Source organism: Protopterus annectens, chromosome 5.part1, assembly GCF_019279795.1.
Source record: "Protopterus annectens isolate FY-2018-M chromosome 5.part1, PAN1.0, whole genome shotgun sequence".
NCBI lineage: Eukaryota > Metazoa > Chordata > Ceratodontiformes > Protopteridae > Protopterus > Protopterus annectens.
In genome coordinates, this window is record NC_056736.1 from 144,140,232 (window position 1) to 144,159,188 (window position 18,957).

An 18,957-nucleotide genomic window follows, 5' to 3' on the forward strand; every position below is an offset into this window, starting at 1 on the left:
ATGATCTGTTGATATATCTCTAGCCATGGTATAAACCCTATTAGTGTTATTTCTTTTCATGCGACATGCCATTTGGTTTGCTGCACAGCAGTTTTATAAATCCTGCTCTATGTTTGGTGTATTTCCATAATTACTATTTGTAAGCATATTTATATTTTTAAAGGACAAATACATCTAAATATCTAAAAAGCACTGCTAGTTAGACATCAACTATGAGGGCAAACTTTTTCCAGCATTGGGTATTCTTCCTTTTGATACCAGTTCAAGTTATTCAGTTGATTACTAACATGTGACATATATTCGTAATATTTCTGGGAAATAATCCAATTTTCTTCAGAGTACCCTGTTTGTCTAAATAGCCATTCTTGATCACTGTGGTGACTAGACATGTGAAATGTTGTTATACTATGTGTCCATATGGACAATGCCTGAGATATTAGAAATATACTTAGGCCTATATATTTAGGCATATTTTATTATTAAACAATATAAATGTATATAAATTGTAGTGTATAGACAGTGCATATCACCAACATTATGTAAGCTTTCATGTGATATCATGAAGTACCCTGTATAGTCAGTCTGGATCAACTGAACATAAATATCAATATAGTGCATATTCATAATTTTGCCTAAAAATACTTTGCATTGTTTAGTCAACTCATCAAAAAGTACTTTTCTGTTTCCAAGCTGAGCACAAGTAAATAATTATGGTCTATGGTTATTCTGTTCAGTGAAAATGTGTGTGTGTGTGTGTGTGTGTGTGTGTGTGTGTGTGTGTGTGTGTGTGTGTGTGTGTGTGTATGTATAGGTCTACTTTAAAACACTGAATTACGGTGAGTAACAAAATACCGAGAATAAAACATTGAAAATCCAAAATACTGATAACTGAAAACAATGAAAACACAGATGACTGAAACCTTAAAACACAGCATCCTACAACATCAAAAAGTACAATGCACAATCACCCTCTCGAAATAAAACAAAACAAAACCAGCAAAACACACTCTTTCCTATGTTTCCACAGGGGGGCAAGCACGAGCCCCCCACACCCCCCATAAATTAAATATACCAACTTTGAGATCACACTGCAGTGGAGAAAAGTTTATATCCAAATCCCCACTGTATTGAGATCTCCATACAGAACTTACCTGTGTTGTCCTGAAAACACAAATACTATAGCAAAACAAAAACTTCCTACCCTACTCACTCACCCCGGCAATTATCACAACAGTAACATAACTTCCTTAACATCAATAAATCTATCAGTCAGAAATAAAAATATTTACCCATTACCTGAAAAACTTGTAATGCAAAACATTAAAACTTCTTCACAACTGCAAAATGTGCCATCCCTCATACTACCTCACAGCAAACAGCAAACTTTTGAAGTGATAATACATAACTAACAATCTCAACAAAAACAAATAACATTTTCAATGATATAAATGTAGTAAATATTCAGTGTTATGCATTGCTGATCTTCCGGTCCTGATGTTTCGTGGTCTGACATGACGTTAATTCAACATTTTAAAGAGGATCCATATGTATATGTATATGTATATGTATATGCATATGTATATGTATATGTGACTTCACTTTATAATCTCAAAATACTGAAATCTCAATTTTCAGTATACTGAGACTATAAATCTGAAAATTCACAAGATCGACTTTTAAATACACCCTCCTCCACACAAACAAACATACACGCATCTTCCTCCCCACACTACGACAAACCAGCAAAACACACACAAACATGACAACACAAACACACACACCTACCCTACATATAACCAGGGGGGCAAGCCCCCCTGCACCCCCCCACTACTTATATATGCTAACTCCAAGGTTGAACTAAAAGGACAAAGATACTAAATCCACCAATACATACTCTATATTCCCCTTGCACAAACACATATTACATATGTACAAACACCACTTCTCTCAACACTTACACACTGACACTCTTACCTACCTATCCTAACCTACACCTAAAACTTCCCATCACATTCACATACACTCAAATCCCTACTCAAAACCCTTAAAAAAACAACACTTATCTGAATCTCCAGACATATCCATACAACGGCAGGCAAACCATATCGCACAGCACACTGCACCTTACAAACACAGCAAGTCCCACATAGTGTGCCACCACAACTGCAGATTCGACACTTCAAATTAGATCAAGTGCATTTTCGCTCAACTGCACTTTTGGCACTTTCATCTCGAGATACTGAAATTTGAGATTTCAGTATTTTGAGATAATAAAGTGCTTCCGTATATGTATACACATATGTATATGTATGTGTATATATATATATATATATATATATATATATATATATATGTATGTGTATATATATATATATATATATATATATATATATATATATATATATATGGGTTCCATGCACTAGATTGAACTTTCACTAATTTGAAATAGTGCATGGAATGCTCACTGCAGTGAAAGTGCACTTAATCGAAAGTGCACTTATGCGAAGTTCAGTACAATGAACGGGTGTTGTACTGAACTTCCGTGCAGTACTCACAGACCTTAGGGTTAGGGCACAGGTCATAGTAAGGGGATAGCCCCTTACCATGACCCGTGCCCTAACCCTAAGGTCCGTGCTGACTGCAGTGCAGTGAAGGACATAGCAATGTCTTCCACTATGGTGTGATAGTCACGAACCTTAGGGTTAGGGCATGGGTTAGGGTAAGGGGATAGCTTTACTAACTATCCCCTTACCCGAGCCCTAACCCTAAGGTCCATGACTATCGCACCATAGTGGAGGACATAGCTTGTTTTTTTTGTCCTCCACTGTGCTGTGGTGTTTTCGGTGAAGTGCACTTACGCAAAAGTTCATGCAGAAGTGAGGCTTCCTATTACAAGTTCGAAGTAGTAAACTTTCGTTCTTGTAATAGGAATCCATATATATATATATATATATATATATATATATATATATATATGTGTGTGTGTGTGTGTGTGTGTGTGTGTGTATACACAACACACACACACACACACACAAGCATGCATACACATTCACATACCCACTGACGCACACGTACAAACATGTAATCAGACTGTTGAAAACTTTAGACCTTTTTTGCAGCTGCAGTTCAAGAATTGACAAACAGGCAGTTATTCTCTGTATATCAAGCATTCTATAACAGGCATCTATTCTCTGTTAGTTGTAATCTTAGCAAACTCCAATAACCTACATAATTATTCTGCATTCCACTTTTTTCACATAACAGCAGGTATATAAAAGTACTGCATCTTCCTTCTAAGAAGCAAGAAACTGACTGACCTAGCTGTGCTCTTATAGTTCTCTTAATTTGTTAAATTCCTAGTTGATAATATTTCAGTCTACCCAGACAAGTTAAAATGCACTAAAATGTTAACAAATTAAAAAAAGAAAGCATGTTTAGTACTGAAGCAATCGCAGCAGACAGAATTTCTTGTCCTCTTTTGGAAAAACTTTAAGCACTTGACACATCAGGCATATTGAACCAAGCAAATACAGGGTTTTCAGCAACAAGCTTTTTCTAAACGTGTATCACAAAATAACACTGTCAACAGTGGCAACTAAATAGTGATCCAAAGTGGTTTAACATCAAACAAAAAATAAAAATGAGGAACAGAGCATACGTATGAATTACAATAAGGGGACTTTCTGCATACTCAAAGATACTTTGAAAGTATGGGATATTACACTTCAATATCTGCCACAGTGGTATATTGTCACACAAGAGGGTTAATATTTTATGGAGAAGAATGCCAGGTACACCCAAGGACTGCACTAGCATTAAGGAAGCATTTGCCTTTCTGCCTGCGTTGAGAATTAGCAAGTGTTTGCCTTACCTTTTTTAAGGAAAAAAAGGCAACTTACTATAGCTAGGCAATCACTCCATTACTCTTCAACAATGTCCCCCTGCACCTTGGCTACTCTCCATTGCTGATCAAAATCACAAACAGAAAACATACTATGACATGGATATCACCCCATTACTACCCAGTGATTTCCTCCTGTACTTTCACCATTCATCACTGCTGATCAAAAACACAGAATTCTTTTTCCTTAATGATACATAGTTATAAGGTTAGTAGAGGGCTGCATTGCAAAACAGTGAGTGTGAGAATTCAGAAATCTACACTGAATCAGGATAATAGACTTCTTTTCTAGAGGTGGGCAGGCACCTCATTAGCAAATTGGCTTTTGGTGTGCTGCTGTCAAAAATTCTGCAAGTAATAGTCACTTAGACAAGGATTGTAAATTGTAAATGTTTTTTAAGAAGCAAACATAGTTTATATGTACTGATTGCCTGGTGTTTGATTACTTGTGTGGTATTATACATAATTACAGTGTGTGTGTTTCTTTGTATTCACTTTAACAATTGCGTGTGGTACAAAACTTTGCCATTCTACTATTAAGAGATTAAATGAAGCTCAATGCTTAAGTCATGTAAGCCATATAGCCATGGTCAATAGAGGAAGTTTCAGAAATGATACAGTTCCTATGACATAAATGGCCTCATTCACAAAGAAATTCATATTTCAAAATGATGTTATTAAAAGCATGGAAACCCTTTATCTAATGCTTAGGTATAGGAATGTGTATCTCAATATTTCCTTCACAATTCTTTCTAAAACTTCTAGAGAATTCAACTTGGATGCAGAGATACATGTTGTATCTTTGATTACTACACCATAAGATAGTATCATTTAATCTCCCTTTGAGAGTTCTTTTTCCCCAATATCTTTACTGAAAATTTTTAAGAAAGAACGCGTTAAAAACATCACTTAAATATACAAAAAAGAGATAGCAAATTTCTATAACACTATGTAGAAAAATGCTGAATGTGTGTATATATCCTCAGATAGTCAAAGTAAAAGACAGGGTATTAACAGTGATAAAAACAATCAAGTAAGATACAGGGTCATCTGATGATAACTAATATCGCTAGCTCCCATAATTAGTTCCTTATAGGTAATTAGAGATAAAAGTACATGAAATTGATTATAAAATAAAATTATAAAGGTTTTCCCAGTATTGTTTATAGTAAGTCCATTTATTTGTTTGGATATTATTAATATATGTGCTGATATATAGTTTATTGCAGTTTGCTTAAATCTATCACATGTCATTATTTATTTATTTATTTGTTTGCAGTTGTTTAACCAGGATAGTCCATTGGGCCTAAATAACCCATTTTCAATGGAGTCCTTGGGAGAAAAGCTCCACATAGAGATAATAAAAAGATTATAGTCCACATACAGATTATACAAAGGTTATGTTACACACATAGTTTACATGAGAAATTAAAGAAAAACATTGTAGAAATTCTGGTTATAAGTAGACCAAAAAAAAAAAAAATTTTTTTAAGATTGCAGGGTACAAATAAGGAGTTATATGCTAGAAGCCAGCATGAATTTGCTGGTTAGGTTTTGAGAAAAAGGAAAAGAGGAGAAGTGTTGGGAGTAGAGAGTAGGTTATGAGGGATGTGTACAGGAGCATTCCCAAGAGGATTTTAGATGAGAGTGTAGGGATTTTTTAAAGGATGATAGGTTGGTAATGGTTCGAATGCAGAGGGGAAGGGAGTTTCATAGGCGTGCTAGTGAGAAGGACAGGAGGTTTTGTCCAGGAGGGTGTAAGGGTCTGTAAACTTCTATGAAGTTTTGATTATTAGATCTTAGAAGTCTTTGAGTTGTTTGTATTTTGAAGGTAGATGAGAGAGAGGGACAGAGGGATGGCTGGAAAATGAGTTTATGTGCATAGGTGAGCTGAGTGTAGGAGAGGTAGTTAGGAAGCTCTAGCCAGTTGAGTTGGAGGAGAGGTTCACAGTGATGGGTGGATAATTTGTTACTGGTGGTGAATCTGGCTATTTTATTGTAACAAGAGGACAGCTTGGTTTTCAGAGAAGATTGTAGGTTTGTAAGAAGAGGGGCACCATAGAGAAGGGAGGGAAGGAGAAATGTGGTAGTGAGAGTAATTTTGGTAGTTGAGGTGAGGAACCGATTGTGACAGTAGAGCATGCCCAATTTTTGGTGAGTTTTTTTTATATTTAGTAGCAGATGGGAGTTGAATTTGAGCTTATTATCAATTTGGACACCCAGTAGTTTGGCTTCAGATACCAGCTCAGGAGATGTGTTGTTTTGGCTGGTGATAGTGAATAGAGATCTATCAAAGTTATTTGTTTTGGAGGGGGTAAATATCATAAGTTTAGTCTTAGCAGCATTGAGTGCAAGATGGTTGTCTTTCATACATTGTTCTGTGGTGGTGAAAGAGTCTTGGATGAGTTTTAGAAGAGTTGAGATAGATGAGGAAGCACAAATGATTGTGGAGTTGTCTGCATATTGAATAATGTTTGCAAGGGGGATAGAGTGGTAGAAGTCATTAATAAAGATATTGAAGAGGAGTGGACCTAAAATAGAACCTTGTGGAACACCTGTAGGGGTGTTGAGGAAGGAGGAGGTGGCTTTTTTCCATTTGACGGCTTGTTGCCTATTAGAGAGATAGCTAGTAAACCAATGTAGGGAAGAGGGGGTAAGGTTTAGGTTAGATAGCTTAGTAAGAAGTAGGTTATGAGAGATAGTGTCGAAGGCTTTAGAGAGATCGAGTAGGATGGTAGATACAGTGAAGCCAGAATCTCTTGCTTTATTCACTGTTTCAAGGAAGGATAGGAGAGCGGTCATGGTGCTATGATGGGGTCTGAATCCATGCTGTGTGGGAGTTAATAGATTGTTGTCCAGAAGATGGGGAAGGAGCTGTAGATGGATACATTTTTCTAGGACTTTTGAAAGGGGAGACAGGATGGATATGGGACGGAAACTGGTAATGTTAGCATTGTTACCACCTTTGTGTAGGGGAATGATGTAAGCTTTTTTCCAGATTTGAGGAACAATACTTTCTTGGATAGAGTGGTTAATTAGTATGCTGATAGGGAGGGCAATGGCTTCTGCAGCTATGCTAAGGTAATATGAGGGAATGTTATCTGGGGCATTGGTGCATGGTTTTAATTGTTTCAGGAGTTTATATATGGTGGATGTAGGAATAGGATTTATGGAGAAAGATGGGGGTGTGGTGTGAGTGGAGCAAGTTGGAGGGGGAGAAGCATGAAGAGGGGTGGGAGAAGTTGGAGGGGGAGAAGTCTGAGGAGAAGTGGGAGAAGTTGGAGGGGGAGAAGCAAGAGGAGAGGTGGGAGAAGAGTGAGGAGAAGTGGAGGTAGGAGAAGGAATGTTATTTGAGAAAGAGGAGGTAAGTTTGGTGATAGAGTCTATGAAGAAGGAATTGAATTGGGTAGCATGATCTGTGTCATCTACATTTGGACAGGGGATAGGGTTTTCTGTGGTTCCGGGTTTTAGGAGCATAGTTATACCCCACCAGAATTTTTGAGGGTTAGTTTATGGTTTGTTTGGAGTCGGGTGAAGTAGTTACGATGGTCTGTAGAGATAAGTTTTTTTAACTGAGTTACGAAGAGTTTTATATTCATTGAGGGAAGATATAGATTTGTTATTTTGATATGGTGTCCAGGCTTTGTCTCTAAGTCGCATGGAGGTTAGGGTGTATGCAGTTAACCAGGGGGTGGATTGTTTTTTTATTCTTTTGGTTTTTGAAGCAGCATGAGTATCTAGAAGGTTTAGGAATGTGGTATTAAAGTGAATGATTGCATCATCAAAGGGTAGAGTTTTTAAGGGGTACCAGTTAAGTGATTTTAGGGAATTGCAGAAGGCTTCTGGGTTAAAGTTTTTGTGGCATCAGGAAGTAATGTAATTGTGAGTGACTTGTAAGGGAGAAGGAAGACGTCTAGTGAAGATAGGTAGGTGGTCACTGAGGGAGTCAGGTAATGTTCCACTATCTGGGTAGTAGTGAGGGTGGGAAACTAGAATCCAATCTAGGGTGTTGCCACTGGCGAAGTCTTTGTATGGTCTAGTAATGGAGTTGATGAGTTGACAGTAGTTATATAGGTTGATCTTAAGGGAGTGAGAGGGGGACTGAATGGAGGACCAGTTAATATTGGTATCTCCCATGATTATAGTTTCATTTTTAATGTTAGCTGAGAGCCAGGAGAGGATTTCTTCGAGAATTGGTATATTGTCTCCTGGGGGAATGTAAAGAGAGACAATGTATATGTATTTGTGTTTGTTTAGCTTGAGATGAGCCAGTATTAATTCTGCTTTGTAGAACTGGGGGATGGCTTTGTCATAGGGAGTTATACATAGGGAGGATGAGTAGAGTAGGGCTACTCCACCTCCCTTTTTATGGGTTCTGTCTGATCTGATGATTGAGTAGTTAGGTGGTACTATCTCTGAATATTTTATATGTGGTTTTAGCCAGGTTTCAGAAATGGCTAGGATGTCTGGTTTGTTGTGAAATAACCAGGCATGTAGATTTGGAATTTTGTTAGCTATGCTTTGTGTGTTAAGGGATGCAAATAGGATGGATTTAGAATTTGAGGAGGAGAGGTTTGGGCCTGGGTTGGGGTGTATATCACCGGATAAAATTATGGAAGTTAGGAGATGAGTTAAGTAGTAGACGTATTTGAGTTGTTTTTATTGAGGGATGTGGGTTAAAGGATTAGTGGAGGATACGGGGTGGAAAGTGTGTATACATGTATAATGAGAAGGGATTGGTTTGTAATGAAACCATAGGAAGTGATTAATGGGATAATGTTCAGGAGAGATGGAGTAGGTATAGTAGGTATGTGATGTGTGGAGAGGGTAGGTTGTATGTAGGAGTAGGGTGTGATTGAAGACGTAAGGCTGGGTGAGATGGTACATGAGGGTGAGGTTTAGAAGGAGTAGTAGTTGGATTGAAAGGGATGGAATTGTTATGGACATGTTAATAAGCAATGTGAGGGTTGAGAAAGGAGGTGGGGAAATGAGATGTGGGTAGTATGACTGGAGGAGGGGATAGGAAGAGGAAGGGGTGGAGTTTGGTAGGTAAAGAGGAAGGGGTGGAGTTTGGTAGGAGCAGAGGAAGTAGGTGTGTCTATATGGGTATAAATGTAGAGGTACTGGGGGTGGGAATTGGGGGTAGGGTAGGGGAGCGGAGTGAGCCCGCAGGGCGAACGGAGCGGGTAGAGACAAAAGAGCAGAATGTGGAGTAAGACAATCAGGTACAATGAAAGACAGGCAACAGGTAAGTGTGAAGGCTGGAAAAAGGAGGAGAGTATGCAGAGAATAGTAAGGAAGAAAGGTAGAATACTTGACTGTTAGTCACTGATAGGGTGCCTGGGGCAGGAGATAAGGTGTTAAATGACTATATAAAAGACTAAGAACAGAGTAGAATGGAGGATATCCTCAGGAAGTTTACAGAGATGGAATAGGAAAATAAAAGTGGAGAGGCTATTATTTTCACAGGAGAAAACGTAATGTGCAGGGAATGGTGTTTGAAATGCCACCTGGTGGCAACTTATGGTATGGTACTGCTTTATTTAGTGGAGAGGGGGGCAGGGAAGGGAAAGAGAAGGAATAAGCAAAACAGGGGCTAAGACTTTGGAAGTACAAGCTGAAGGCAGAAGGGGGGGGGTTGGCTCTGGCTGATCTGCCTGCTCAGGTGGTCTGGACTAGATATTATAAGAACTTTAGCTTAGATGAATTGACATACAAATAACAACGAGCAGTTAATGTGAATACATACATCCAAAGCCTTATTTGGCATGCATCCAAAGCCTTATTTGGGACACACTATTCAGGAAGATATGAGGGTTTTTTCTGTGGTGCCTCACAGTTCCGAGGCTTTCAGAGGGGTGCGAACAGATAGAATGTTGCTGGAACACTCAGGTACACAATGCTGGTAAAATAAAAAGAGAAAAAACTGATTTAGGGAGAAAGGGAAGGTAGAGGTCATTGTTGTTCTGTCAAGCTAGTTTTAGTAATACAAAGTTTAATCAGTAGGAAAAGGTAATCAGTACATGTATATTAAGGTGTATCAAACCAGGAGGGGGTATATGCAGTAGTACAAATTCCCAAGATGAGATAGATTTGTTGTATCACATTTTCTCTAGCCTGACTTTAAGGGAACACCAGAGTTTATAAGAACATTTGTAATTCCAGAAAACATGTAACATATCAGCTCTTTGATACTTGCATACAGAGCAGTTAGAAGGTGATGTGGATGGGAAATAGAAAATTCACCCCTGAGATCACTCCAGTGGGTCTACTCGACTGAGGCACTAGGAACTAAGGTTGGGTGTCATGATGCCAGGGTAATCCTGTGGACTAGGCTTGTAAAGGCTCCAGGGCCATTAGCCTAGTACACACCTATGAACCTATGAACTTATGAAATGTACTTAGTCTATCAGGAGTCAAATGTGCATTGTTTGTTAACATTAGCTATGTATATAAATGTTTTTTGAAAGGCAGCAATTTTAGGGATGATTGAATCAATTTAAGTTTTTGATTATGAGTAATTAAATTATTTAAGTTGCTCCAATAATTAGAACAAAAAACTGAGTTTTGATATTTAATAGATGCAATTAATTTATATCTGCTAGATGTTTTCTTTCTGGAAGTGAATGTAGTCTGCAATAAATTACATACATTTATATCATGTTCATTAAATTTTGGGCCATCTACATGCTTTGAAATGAGGTATTTTGTTTGCATCAAGATTATAAAATAATTTTTAGGTATCTCAAAAGTGACTCTCATGTTACCAATTGAAAGATACTTAAAGTCATAGACAGTTTTATCTTTAAGTAAGGGGAATTTAGAAATATTTATGATTAATTTATTAAATTGTATGTTAGTATTAAGAATAATTGGTTGAAATAACATCACTGATGCTTTTACATTAAGCATATTCATTAGGTTTTGAAAGATTTTAATTATATGCTTTCAAAATGTGAGTATTTTAAAAGTTCTGAGATGTTCCTCATTTAAAAAAAGGTAAGGCTCTGGATTGCAATAATATTTACAATTCCAGTTATAATGATTTGGATTAAATTCAGATATTGCTATAAATTTACTAATGTCTATTATATTATAATAGGTCTTAAAAGTCAGGAGGGCTAAGCCACCAATGTTTTGAGGGTGCATCAGTTTCTGGTAGCTAATCCTAATAGATTCTGGAAGCCAGAGACACTTTGTGAGACTAATGTTAATATATTTAAATAGTTTATTATACATTTTAACATTTGTAACATGAAACTGAAATAGTAATCTGGGACATATGTTCATTTTCATTATAGAAACTTTAGATAGAAGAGGTAAGTTATGTTTGTTCCATTTAAGAATGTCTTGTTTTATAGTAGTCCATAATTTCATTAAATTTTCATGACAAAAATTTAAATTTAGATATCTAAATAGGTAGCGTGTTTTAATGTCTGTTTCAGGAAAATAATTACTCTATATTCTGAATTTAGTGGAAAGATGGAAGATTTATCTATGTTTAGTTTGCTGCTAGAAAATTTAGAAAAATGTCAAGAGATTGCAGAATTTTAGGTAAGTCAGTGTTTGGCAGAGAAAAGTGAAGGTTTAATTTGTCTAAAAAGGCCATTAATGATATCTGTATAGTATAGAATTTAGGAATATGGTGAAAAGGTATTTTGTGTTATTAGAAGAAATAGTGGTCCTATGTATATGTTAAATACATATGGAGATAATGGGCATTCATGTCTTGCTCCATTAACAATTCTTATTGGCAAAGAAGAAAATGTATCAATGTATAATGTTGTATATGCATTAGTATAAAGAATTTTGATTCAATCAATGAAGGATTGTGGTATATTAAACATCTGTATAATAGAAAAAAGAAACTTTAGATTAACCCAATCAAAGTCCTTTGCAGCATCCAAAACAAATATAAAATTTGAGTTGTTATTTTGCTTAGAAAGTATAATCAAAGTATCAATGTTAAGCATATGGTTAAAAGTTTATGTATCTTGAATGAAGCCAGATTCATAGGCAAAATTATTTTTAGTAATATGATTTTCCTTCTATTTGCTAATAATGATATGTATATTTTGATAACTACATCTATAATGCAGATTGGTCTGTAGTTTAAAGGATTTTTAGTGTCAAAATTGTTTTTAGGGATAAATAGAGTTCTAGTGTTATTTAGATAGAAATCCTTGAAACCTTTTTGTTTAATATAGTTAAATACGTGCAGTAAAATCTTTGAAATTATTGGGCAAAAGTTTTATAAAATTAAGCAATAAAGCCATCAGGACCAGGTGATTTACCAACCTTAAGATGTTTAATTATTTGTAATATTTCTTGTTGAGTACACAGTGTAGTAAAAAGATTCTTGGTCTTGATTAATTTTTGAAAATGCAAGAGAACTTAAAAACTGATCCATTTCCTGAGGGTTAGATGAAAGGTTATGTTTACCATAGATTTGAGAAAATATTTGATAATATATTTATGTAAATATGTGTATGATCTCTTCTCTAGTATTATAAGATTTATCATAATATAAAAGCTTGGTTAATAGAGGAGCAGTTTTATTTATGTTTATAAGTTTAGCAAGAAATTTAGAAGGAGCGTAGGCCCACTCTGAATATTTAGCTAATGTTTTTGCTTTGTAAAGTGAGTGTTGTGTTGCATATAATAAGTACAATTTTTTTGAAGTTTGGTTAATTGCTTTACTAAATCAGACTTATACATTGTATGTAGTTCTTGCTCTATCTTATACATCTTTTGTTGCTTTTTTAACTGGTAATAGGAGCCTTTACTTATAAGAATACCTCTGATTTGAGCTTTAATAGAAGACCATTGATTGTTGTAAGGGATTTGAGAATTAGTGTAGTCATTTAGAAAATTATCTAATAAATAATTAGTTTCTGTCTTAATGTTATCTGTCTGGAGTAGATTAGGATTTAAAGCCCAATTATAGTTCATAATTCCTAGTTTATATGCACTAGACTGACTTATCTTAAGAGTAATTCTAGAGTGAGCAGAGAAAAAAATGAGGTTCTATATAGAAATTGATATCAGTTCTTAGAAATATTTCTGATATTAAAACAAAATCTAGCCTGAACCTTATTTTATAACAGTGTAAATAGTACTGTATTTTGTCAGGGTAGTTTTCTTATCTTGGAAGTTAAAACGGCAACGAGGTTAAAGTCTGCTTTAAGTTCCAAAATCATATTAGTAGCATAGGAGTTATGTGATTTACTTCTACTTGTTCCATCAGCAATGGGCTTATTAACAGCATTCCAGTTTCTACCACCTATGCAATCATGATTTTGGGAAAAGAGATAATAGTTTGTATATTACCATATAAAATTCATGCTTAGTGCAGGGTGCGTACAGATTTAATAATAGAATTGGTGTATCAAAAAGTGTGTTTTTAATAATTATGCAACACCATCTTCGTTCATTATTAGAACCTTGTTTCAATATTATATCCTTAAATTAATCTTTAATAATAATTGCAACTCCAGTGCTATTTTACTTATTAACTGACTCCATGTTGTGTTGTGTCTTTCAGCTTTTCCCAGTTAGGGGTCGCCACAGGGGAACTCCGGTCCACTAATGATTGGTAGTTGATTTTTACGTGCCAAGTTACCAGCCCTGATGCACAACCTTCAACAAAGGTATGCCCATTCATGCATGTCTCCACGCAGAAGACACTCTAGCTAAGAATAGAACTGGACAGCGTCTTACTGCGAGGCGACAACGCTACCACAGCACCACCACCGTGGATTTTAACTGACTCCATAATTGTTTTAATTCATTTCTTCCTCATTAAGTGGGACCATTGACTAGATGTCATATAAGTCTCCTGGACAAATATAATTTCAGCTTTTGACTTATATGTTAAGTGGAAACATTTTTTTTGTCTGTTTGAATACCCTTAACATTTCATGAATGTATTTCTTTTTTTTGGATGAAAGATGAAAGAGTTCTGTAAATCTTATTTCAACAGCTTAGTGTTAAACCTGACAAAAAAGGCAAATGGCATTCATCTCTTCCTGTACAGTCTCCATTCCTAACCATGAACCCATAACTCCAGGAAGAGGGTAATTTACTGGCATATAAAGGGTTATGAAAATAAACATTCCAGTGACATAAACATGCTGTACACTCTTTATACCTTGATTTGTTTAAAATAATGTTTAACATAAGAATACACTTTAAAAAGGGTAAGTAGTTGTCTTGCAACATCTGTATTCCCAGCAATCAGCCCCATAATGTAAAGTGCATTTATGAATGTCTGTTAAACAATCATAGAAATTCGTCTGAACATTTATGCTAAGCTTACATCAAATCAAATATTTTTCAGCTGTTAGGTATATTTCAACAATTTATAACCTTCTACAAAAAACAAACTTCAAAACCCCAACTACCGCTCAGGGATACAAACAAAGAGAATAAATGCAGCCAAATATCGAAGCAGCTATGGCAGAATATTCACAATCCCAAGCCAGGTTATAACAGGTATCCAGATATAAATATACACGTGTTGCTCCAGATAGAAATACACTTTATTGCAGATAAAATAACAACAGGTAAGCACTTTCACAAACATCCATTTGCTTCATCAGACCATAAACAAGCATAATCAGCCTTTCCCTTTTATATCCATGCAAATGATGAAATTCAAATAGACAAACCACAATTAGCCCTACGTTCAAAGCACCTCCCACCGTCCAAATCCTAAAAAATAAAAATATTTGAAATATATTTAAAACTATATATAACATACATCTAAAAATAAATACATGTTATACAAATAAATATACAAAATTATATACTATATTATAAAATAGATATTATAAACAATCATTTTAGCAGTCTCCTATTCCTTAACTTAGAAGTGATGGAAAGATGGTCATTCAAACCTTGTCCTATGTGCACCCCAAGTTTTATAATCCAGTCAAGCTCTCTCTATCTTCCGTTCTCAAGCTAATGTCACCCATCCTAGCATCTTCCTTAACCATTTCTAGTAGATTGAACTTAAAATGATGTTGTATTCCGCAACAGCACTATAATTCTATCCCCTTTTTAGACAGTGCATATGATCCCTGATGCGCTCTCTTAACCTTCTACTGATTTTACCCACATAGAATGTTTTACAGAGAGCACACCAGGCTAAATACACCAGATTTTTGCTATTGCAGTCCGCATCTATATTGAAGGAAAACATTCTTCCTGTATCAGGATGCTCAAACTCTAAACCTTCAAAAATGTACTGACAAAAATTACACTTTGAACATTCCCTGGTTCCTCTACCAGACATATGTGCCCTTCCTTACACCTGTACTACTTCTAGGGTAACATAGTCTCTGCTTGAGAGACATACTATTCTTGTAAACCAAAGGGGGGTTTTCTCCTACTAGACTTGCTATCTCATTATCAACCTGCAAAATGTGCCAATTTTTTATCTAATATCCCTCTTAGTGCTTCATTATCACTAGTGTAAGTAACCACTAGTGCTACATTAGTATTCCTCCTCTCATATTTAGCATTATAATCCACCCTATTTGAGTAATACAGTTTTGCCCTGTCTTTTCTAGTATGCCTGGCATAATTACATGCCTCATTAACATCATTACTACCATAGCCTCTACACTCAAAATCTCTTTTTAGTTGCATCAATTCAGATTCAAAATCTGTATCTCTTTCAGCTAGTCTAGAACATCTCATGGCTTGCCCTCTCAACATGTTACGAAACATATGCTGGGGGTGCATACTTGTTCTATGTACATACGTTGCCCATTGGTAACTTTTCCAGAAATGACTAGTGTGTAAAAAATTCTAATTATCTACAGTAAGTCTAATATCCAGAAAATCTATCACTTTACTCATGAATTTAAAAAAAACTGCAACTACTATTTAAATGTTCAATAAACAATAGTAGATCAACCTCTTCACCCTCCCACAAAATTAAGAGGTCATTTACAAAGTGTCTATACAGGCACAAGGAGGTATTGACCAAGGCATGTCCAAAAACATTATTAACTTTTCATTCAGCCATTATGATGCTGGTGTAGCTGTTTGCGCAAGGTGTGCCCATAGCTACACCAGACACCTGCAAAAATTACTCATTGTCAAAGACAAAGGCATTTCTTTCTAACACTAACTCCAGAAGATAACATATTAAGTCAGTATGTCTCTCATCGTACACTGCATGTCGCAACAAAAAATCTTTCACAGTGACAATCCCTTGAATATTTGCAATCTTCATAAATAACAAATTCACATCAAGAGTTGCCATTATAGTTTTATGGTGTATATATGCCCCCTTAAAACAATCAAACAAATCCTGTAAAAATTGTTTACAATCATTAAGTATATGGTCACACTTCATCAATGCAGGTTGAGGCTGTTTTTCAATATATATGGACAATGGCGCCGTTAACCAGACATTGCCCACCACTATAGATCTAAACAGTGGCCTAAGGGGGTCTTTGTGTATTTTTGGCAAACCCTGAAACATGGGCACCAAAGAAAATTCAACCATAAAATATCTAAAGAGATCTTTTGTAATAAACAATTAATTCACACATTCAGCAAGTGTATTAATAACTTTTTCATGAGGGGTGGTAATCATCTCTTTATCTTAATACATATATATCACAGGGTCAGAAAGCATATCTTTCAAAGAAGAAAAATAGTAATCTCTATTCATCACTACAATTAACCTGCCCTTATTAGCTGGGTGGATCATCACCACTCCATCAGTGTCTATGCCCTTCAAAGCTTGTTTTTCATCACATGATAAATTAGCAAACCTATTGCTTACATATTTCTTTTCACTATGAAAAAATTCATACACATGTTACTCACATCATTTATAAAAAAAACCTTCTAAAACTGGATGGCATTGGGGATTAAATGTGCTCGGTTTACTAAATTTTAAATCATTGCTACACTCTGTTGTCTTTAAATAGCAACTTAAGTTGCACATTATGCATCAACATTCTAAGGTCCACCAACACATCAGTTAAAACTGCAGATTGAGCAGGTATGAATGAAAGACCTCTGCTCAAAAGAGAACACTCCATCATAGATAAATACCTGGTGGATATATTCCATATTAAGTCCTGTCCATAGTTCACATTCTCTCTAATGTGTTCACTCCTTGGCTGTCCATTCTTCTTCTGTTCTTGCCTCCAGTTTCTTTGTTGTCTAACGATTGTTTCCTCTTCCTTATAGGTTCATAGGTTCATAGGTAGGCACTAGGCTATCAGGCCTGGGGCCTATACAAGCCCAGCCAAAAAGGTACCCTGGATTTTGCCTCCCAAGAAAATTATTTTCCTGTGCCACTGTCGAGCAGAGCCACAGAGGTGATCCCTTGGGTGAATTTTCTTTTTCCCATCCAATCATCAAGATTTTTCTTGAAGAGTGCTAATGAGGAGCTTTGTTTGATATAGATAGGTAGTTTATTCCAGAGTATGGGAAGCCTCTGTGACAGGAATCTATCCCTCTGGCATGTTCTGTTTATTGTGGTGACAAGGTTTAGGTCCCTAGAGTGTGGAGCTCGGAGGGATTGGGATTTCTTTAAGTGGAGCATGTCCAACAGCTCTAGGTTTGACATAGCTTTGTATGTTAGACAGAGATCACCTCTGAGTAGGCGATATGCTAAAGAGTAAAGCTGGAGTTTTTTGAGACGGTCTGCATAGGACATCTGTTTGAGGCCGGTAATCCTCTTTGTAAGGTATTTCTGTGGCCTTTACAGTTATTGTAGATGTCTTGTGAGGTACATACCAAAAGAGGCATTGTACTCTATAATGGGTCTAATGAGTGATGAGTAGAGGGGAACAATGACCTGTTTTTTTCTGGATGAGAAACCTTTTGTGATGAGGTGCGCCACCTAGAAGGATTTCCTGACTACTGTGGTGATGTGATTATCAAAGGAGAGACTACTGTCCACCTGTGTCCCAAGGTCTCTTATCACACTTTCGGTGTTAAGTATACTACCGCCTATGTTGTAGTTCATGGGTACAGAGTTTTTACTAAAGGGGATGACAGTGCACTTTTTGGCATTGGCATTGAGCTTGAGGCCATGGCTTTGACACCAGGCATCTGTCTCTGTGAGGCACTTTTGTAGGATGTCCTCATCATTTGGTGTTTCGATTATGGCTCCTACTTTGCAGTCATCTGCAATCTTCATTAGCCAAAGAGCTTCTGTGTTAGCTTGTACTTCAGAGAAGTAGATACCAAACAGGAGACGCCCAGGACTGAACCCTGTTGTACTCCACTTGTCACTGGTCTGAACTCAGATTTGGAGTCTGCTACTTTTACAGTGTGGGTTCTGTCAGTTAGCCAGTTGCAACCCATCTTGTGACATAGGGATTTATACCTAATTTAGTGAGTTTATCTATAATTCCAGAGTGGGGGATAGTGTCAAATGCCTTGGCAAGATCTAGATAGGCTGTGTGAACCATCTTACCCTTGTCTCCAGCTTTGGTGACTGCTTCAAATAAGTCTATCAGGTTTAGGAGACATGATCTGTCTTTTACAAACCCGAAATGGGTGGGGTCCAGAGTTTGGAGATTACCAATGTCTTTGTTTATAAGTTCCATGATGATACATTCCATGGCTTTGCAGACCAGGCTCGTCAGGCTAATGGGGCGGTAGTTCCTGGGGTCCGCGGTGGCTCTCCTCTTGTGGAGTGGGATAACCATTGCTGTGCGCCATTCAGCAGGCACAAAGCCTAAGGTGAGCCTATGATTGAACATGGTACTTAGGTGGGGTGCCAGTTTGTTCTGTAGTTCATGTAGAACGCAGCCTGGGATGTTGTCTGGTCCCATGGATGCTGTGTTTTTGGCTTTGGAGAATGTGGTTTTTACCTGTGCAGCCATGATTACAGGAACTCTGCATTCTTCTGGTATAGAGATGGGCTCTTTAGGGGGTGAGAGGGGGGTAAAGTTAGCACTGAACCTATCTACCAGGATGTTGGCAATATCAGTTGGGTCTGTATATTTAGTGCCATTGTGCTGCAACTCAGAGTAGATCTGAGTGTTGCCATTGAGATTCTTGACATAGCTATAGAA